The sequence below is a fragment of the Lactuca virosa genome, chromosome 7 (genome assembly GCF_052849685.1).
Source record: "Lactuca virosa cultivar CGN04683 chromosome 7, Lactuca_virosa_CGN04683_v6, whole genome shotgun sequence".
NCBI classification, from domain to species: Eukaryota; Viridiplantae; Streptophyta; class Magnoliopsida; order Asterales; family Asteraceae; genus Lactuca; species Lactuca virosa.
In genome coordinates this window covers 201577984-201585093 of record NC_136432.1, presented here as the reverse complement: position 1 = coordinate 201585093, position 7110 = coordinate 201577984, and positions in this window count along the sequence as shown.

Here is a 7110-nt window from a genome sequence, read left to right as displayed (position 1 = left end):
TGCAGCTATGGCTAACAATACTCTAATAGACTTAATCTTAGCTACTGGTGAGAAGGTCTCATCATAGTCAACTCCCGGAGTTTGAGTAAAGCCCTTCGCAACCAGTCGTGCTTTGTAAGTATGTACCTTCCCATCCATGTCGGTCTTCTTCTTGAAGATCCATTTGCACCCAACTGTCTTACGACCTGGTACATTGTCAACCAAGTTCCAAACTTGATTGTCATACATGGACTGAATCTCGCTGTTCATAGCCTCCTTCCATTCAGCAGACTCAGGGCCTGCCATGGCTTCCCTGTAATTATTAGGTTCATCCAAATCTATTAGTGTACTATCACTAATAAATGTATCACCTTCAGTGGTGATGTGATAACCATAATAAAAATCAGGTGTGTTCCTCACCCTAGTGGAACGTCTTGGAGGTACAGACTCACCTATCGGATCAACAGGAGTTTCCTCCTCAGGTTGGTCGATAGCATTTGAGGTTCCTTCACCACTTGACTCTTGAAGCTCTTCAAGGTCAATTTGCCTCCCACTGTCCCCTTGGCTTATGAATTCTCTCTCACGAAAGACTCCTCTTCTTGCTACAAAAACCACATTATCACTGGGTCTGTAGAAGAGGTAACCAAAGGATCTCTGTGGGTAGCCGATGAAAATACACCTCTCACTTCGAGGTTCAAGCTTATCATGAGTCTCACGCCTCACGAAAGCTTCACAACCCCAAATCTTGATGTGGTCCAAATTGGGAACTTTCCCAGTCCACATCTCGTGAGGTGTTTTGGCAACCTTTTTAGTAGGGACTAGATTAAGGATATGGGCGGCAGTCTCTAAGGCATACCCCCAGAAAGAGATTGGTAACGAAGCTCGACTCATCATGGAACGCACCATATCCAACAAGGTTCGATTGCGCCTCTCAGCTACACCATTCAACTGTGGTGTTCTGGGAGGTGTCAATTGTGAGACAATCCCACATTCCTTAAGATAGTCAAGGAACTCAATGCTAAGATACTCTCCTCCCCGATCGGATTGGGTATCCTTCAATTTTCATGTGCCAAGCGGACGTAGCTGAATCTAAGTGGGGGAGAACCGCCCAGGTATCAATGATAGAAGCAAGGGTGAAACTAGGATGCATTTCACATCCCCATCGAAAAAGAGAAGGCGGTCGTAGTGGCTGTCTGAATGTAGGATTCTGTGGGTGGGGAGTTCGGGAAACTCCCCAGCATCTGGATTGCGTCTTCTTATCGGCATTTAACAGGCTTTGAGGGAAGGAACCAAGTTGGGTTCCAGTCAGTACTTGATTTCAGTTAGAAGGTTAGACCACATGAGTGCACAACATTGAGATGTGTTCGGATTGGTAAATAAGTGATAAGATCATGGGCGCCGGTTGGATTAGTTGGAAGTGTTGTAAGTCTGCGGGTGTAGCCGTAGAATTCAAAAGGTTGTTAGATAGTGTTGGAAGTGTTGTAAGTCTGCGGGTGTAGCCGCAACATTCACAAGGTTTTCAGATAGTTTTGGAATTGTTGTAAGTCTATGGGTGTAGCCGTAGCATTCACAAGGTTGTCAGATAGTGTTGGAAGTGTTGTAAGTCTGCGGGTGTAGCCGTAGCATTCACAAGGTTGTCGGATAGTGTTGGAAGTGTTGTAAGTCTGCGGGTTGTGGGTAGGCCGCAACTTAATTAGAATCAGGATCGGAAGGATTGTTCGATCAGTTATCCTTGGCGAGCCCGGATGGTAATGGGAATTTAGGATGGAACCGGTGGAGACTGTTGAGCCAAGGGTTGGATCTTGAGTTGCAGGATCATCTGGATGAGTAGTGTATGTCACAGTAGGGCTACGGCTAGGTAGTCCTGATATTTGATCTCTTGGGAACCTGGTGGTTGGACCGGGTGCGAGACTGGTAGTCTCGAGGAGCGGCTAAGGGTATTTATTAATCGGACAAGTAAGGGATGTCAGAAGTTATGGTGCATTATGAAAATGCAGATTCATGGATCTCGAGGTAGGAGCGGAGTATCGATTCGTTTTGGGAAAGATCCCGAATCAGAGTTCGCGAGTGTGCAATATAGGATTTTGTTTCAGTAAGATGAGATTTGGAAGCATCTATATGCCTAGGAGATCAAATGCAGGATTCCAGGGTAATGAATGGGTTTGGTTCGATGGTAGCTTAAGCCATCGTGATGTGTTTCGGACTGATTCTATCTATAATAGAGCCACGACATGTTGGAATCAGGAAACGACAGATTGAAGGATATCGAGAATGAGGTAAGACTACCGTTATTCAGGTAGCGCACACGTTTGCATTGGACTCAGTGGCAACAGGTTGTCAGGTTATGATGATTGGATGTGTCAGAAAGATTGATGGAACCATGAGTGGCGGTATAGCTAGGATAATTATTTCTAGACGAGGTCTCTTTCGGAGGTTGCGTGGGGTGAGTGAAAGGTTGCTAGTCGGCTCAGCAACCGGTCAGGAATCCATTATTCCGAATATAGGCGTTCGACATACGGTTAGGGTAAGTGAATCCAGTCAGTTGGTAACGCCGAGATAATCAGGATCGGAGAGAGCCTGGTGTGGTTGGGTCCTGTTACCTTATTGAACGGTCATGGAATGATCGGGGTGACGGCTGTGTCCCTCGGGATGTCAGGTGTCGGTATTTATTGGGTTCAGAACGGTTTGCCGTTTATTGGTAAGAGTTGGATACTCAAGTTTCATCATTGAAGTGCTGTCAATGCTTCACTATAAAGGAGTGACACCCGATACATGAAGCAAGGTTGAAGGCCAAGTATAGTGAGTCAGTCATAATTTGACCTTGATAGGGCAAGGGGTGCATCATGAAAGATTGCGGAGGAAGCATTATACAGACTTTTGCATCATCAGACTTCGAGGACGAAGTCCAGTTCAAGTGGGGGAGATTTGTAATGCTTGGTTTAGGTATTGGTCAGTTTTCAACATTTTCGAGTTTTGGGTTGGGACTCGAAGAGTTGGGGAGATCCAACTCATCGGGTAGAGATCATTTTGGACGTGGGATGAAGGATCTACTCGACGAGTTGGAAGGCCCCGACTCGACAAGTATACACTGGGAAGGAAAACCCTAATTTGCAGGGTTTGTACCCTATTTAAAGGCCTTAAGCCTCACTTGTTTCCTCCCTTATCACCCCCTTTGTCCAGAGAAACCCTAAATCGTGTCTTATCTCCCATTTTGTGTGTATGTGAGCTTGGAAACTGATTATTGGTGCTCTTTTGGAAGGAACTTGAAGCTTGAAGAGGTTGGATGGAGTGGAAGGCAGTAGATCCGGGATTTCCTCCAGTGTGGCAACCATTTTAAGGTATAAATTCGAAACCTTGACCTTCCATTGCTTAGATCTCCTTCTATGAAAGTTTATGGCCATTATTAGCCTAGTTTGGTACCAGTCTTGGATTTGAGCATGATATGAAGATATGGATTTAGATCTGGACATCTCAAGGCCTTTGGGGACTTAAAGTTACCAGCTTTATCAAGTCTTGGCCCTCCTTCATACTCTAAGTCCCTTTACAAGCTTTGATTAAGTGTTTTTTAGCCTTTAATGACTTGCATGGATGTAAAGTTAGCAATTTTACATGGTATCTCAACCCTAGGGGGTTGGATCTGAAGTTTGGGACCTTGGATCCCACTTGAAAGGAATGAACACAAAAAGGACTGAAGGAACTCGTCGAGTCCCTTAGTCGACTCGACGAGTTGGGTAGGGTTTACCCGTTTTAGAGATTATGGATGAATGCAATGAAGGATTAGAGTTTTGGTCTGCATGAGTTTGCGGCCTTCTGGACATTAAGGAACTCAACGAGTTACAAAGGTAACTCGGCGAGTTGACGAGTTACTCAGGTGACTCAACGAGTTGCTGGATGCACTCGACGAGTTGAGGTCAACATTGACTGTTGACTTTGACTTTGACCAGGAGTTGACTAGGGCTGCCCATTCAGTATTTAGGCATTTTTGGTATTGGGCCTTTGCAGATTAGGCCCATTGATGGATTTATGGATATTATACTGTTGGGCTTTTGTTTGGTCTTGGGCCTCAGTCTTGGATCATACTGGGCCAAGGGTAGAATGGTCATTTTACCCCATGTATGGATTAGGGATTATAGTATGGAACCTAATTTGCTAATTGGGTGTACTGATTGGTATTGATAGCTCGGGAAGTCGATAGGGCAGCAGCTAAGGATGTCATTCAGGAAGCTTCTGCATTCGAGGTGAGTCTCCTCACCATACCAATGGGTCTAAGGCACCAAGGGCGGCCCATTTTATGATATATTGTACACTAGCTAAAGTTGTATTATATGGCATGTTAGATGGTTATGTGCCAGGAAGTATGCTAGTGGTATATGTGGTATGCTTGTATGGAAGACCATGGGAGAGCCCATGGCACTTGGATGTAAGACCATGGGAGTGCCCATGGCTTTCTTATTATGTTGTAGTGTTTATTGTAGATTCACTACTGATATGTCTGGTATGCATGTATATGTGGTATGCTAGTGATTATGTGGTATGCTAGTTGACTATGAGGTATGTGGTATGCTACTTGTCTTTGTGATACTTGCATGGAAGACCATGGGGGAGCCTATGGTACTTGGATGTAAGACCATGTGGAAAGCCCATGGCTTTCCTATTAAAGAGCATGGGAGAGCCCATGACACTTGGATGTAATACCATGTGGAGAGCCCATGGCTTTCCTATTAAATACCATGGGGGAGCCCATGACACTTAGGTGTAAGACCATGTGGGGAGCCCATGGTATCCTGGAGTAAGACCCTGGGGACGAGCCACGACATCCCTATATGTTGTATGCATGGCTTATGTGGTTTATGTAGCTTTTATAACTAATATGATTATGTGGTTATGTGTATTGTGTGGGGTATGGTTTGGGGAACTCACTAAGCTTCGTGCTTACAGTTTTGTTTATTGTTTCAGGTATCATCAGTTTGGAAAGGAAGGGCCCGACTTGATCGCAGCGCACACACCCATGTTTTCCGCAATGAATGGTTTTGGGATGAATCTGATAAATGTTTTAATTAGCGATGTTTTGGAATGGTTGGAATAAATGATATCTATGTTTTGGCTATATTAAAAATGAAAATTTTACCCTTGATTTTTGGGTCGTTACACGTTCGGCTAACGACCCTCCACCACACAGGAGAGCGGTGGGTGAAAAGGACACCCATTTAACGGTCATTTTATAAGCCGTTTCCTTATACCCTCTTTATAACATGGTTTCGTGCATGAGGCCTACTATTGATTCAATTGACTTTTCTTGTACATATAGTAATTAAACTTTTAATAATATATATAAGGTGTATTTTAAAAGTTTTCAAAATAGAAGGTTAAAATTAATCGATTATTTAATTAATCATTTAAACATTTAAATTTAGTTATTTAATCAATTAATTAATTTATCATTTAAACCAATTATGGATTTAATATTTATCTTTAATTAAACATTTAATTAAATTAAACATTATATCCATAAGGATAATATTAATTAATGTTATGATTAATCATTATCTTGTCTAAGATTATCTCATAATATTTAAGGTTTTTATTTAATCATCTAAGATAAGCAAAAATCGAATTTTAGCAGATATCAAAACAGATAATTACCAAATAACAACCACATAAATGAAATTAGACAGGAAACCCAAAAAATCTGGATCTACAATGAGTTCTCGTCGTGATAGGGTTTGTGTCACGTCATGATCACAGTTTAACAGAAAAAAAAATTGTTCGATTCAGCTAATGTGCTTTCAATGTTAGACACATCAAGTAGCTTTGATACCACTGATAGGGTTATTAAGTTACAACAATATGCACAATATGGAAAAACACTTAACAATTAAGAAGGGCACATGAAACCTAAAAGGATCTATGTCTTTCACTTTGAAGGCAACATACTTTGAATAACAAAACTAACATAAACCCTAGAAGTTTTGAAATTAAGAAATCTATGTAAAGGGTTTGCATAATTTTGATTTGTTGTAGCAAAAAAATCACCTCAATCTTTCCTTTGAAGAGATTGGAAAGCTAGCACCAAAAGAATGATGCCTATAAGGACTCCCTAGCTGTATGGCCAAACAGTTGATCAAACGATTCATCGGGTAAGGTGATTATTCCAGATGATCGTTGATTTAGGATTCGTGAGAATCGGTTGGGTTGGGAAAATTGTCTTATGGATATTTGTTGGATTAGGTATCTAAGCCCATAACTATAATTGGTATGTACTTGAATTGATAGCAGCACAGTCCTTTTGGGTTGCCCTCAAACCTAGCAACTGGACAAGGAAATTATGAAAGGAGAGCTATTAATTTATTATAAGATTAATAAATTAATATGAATGGTTTATTAATATGTTAAAAGATTAATATATTAATTAGAAATCATTATGTTTAATTAATAGTTAGCCAGAAATTAACCCGAATTAATTTTGGGGTTAAAAGTATTAATTATAAAGTGCGGGGACTAGTTTGCAATTATCAAATAGTTGAGTGGAAGGCTCCAGAATCTCCTTGGAAGGAGGTGGACGAAATTCATAGGGGAAACCCTAATGATTTCGTCCAAGGGGCTTGGATAAGGCCTTTGGATTAGCTTAGGCCCCAAGCAAAGGAGTATTAGGGTTTTCCCTAAACCCTAGATCCCTCAACTATATAAGGAGCCTCCTGACTCCTAATATTGGCCACTCTTATTTTAGTGAAACCCTAGAGCCGAAATTGCATACCCTAATCTCTCTCTCTCTCTCTCTCTCTCTCCTTCTAATTTCCTTCTTGTTAGTTCTTGGGTGTGATTCCATTAGAGGCATTACATTTGTGGTGCTAGGCTTCCAAGAAGATCAAGTTCAAGAGGATTAACAATTGTTTGCTATAACAATTGAAAGGTATGTAACTCTTAAACCCTAATTAGTTATTTTCGAAAATATCCTCCTCCTCTAGGGTTCTTGTTTTTCAATTCAAAGTTATATGTTCAATAGTTAAAACATAGATCCAAAGTAGGTTGCATGTGAACTTAGGAATTGTTTTCTAGTTTATTTGTTTTACCTAAAACCCATCAGTGGTATCAGAGCCATTGTTTGTTTTAAATTGAATTGCTATAATGGTT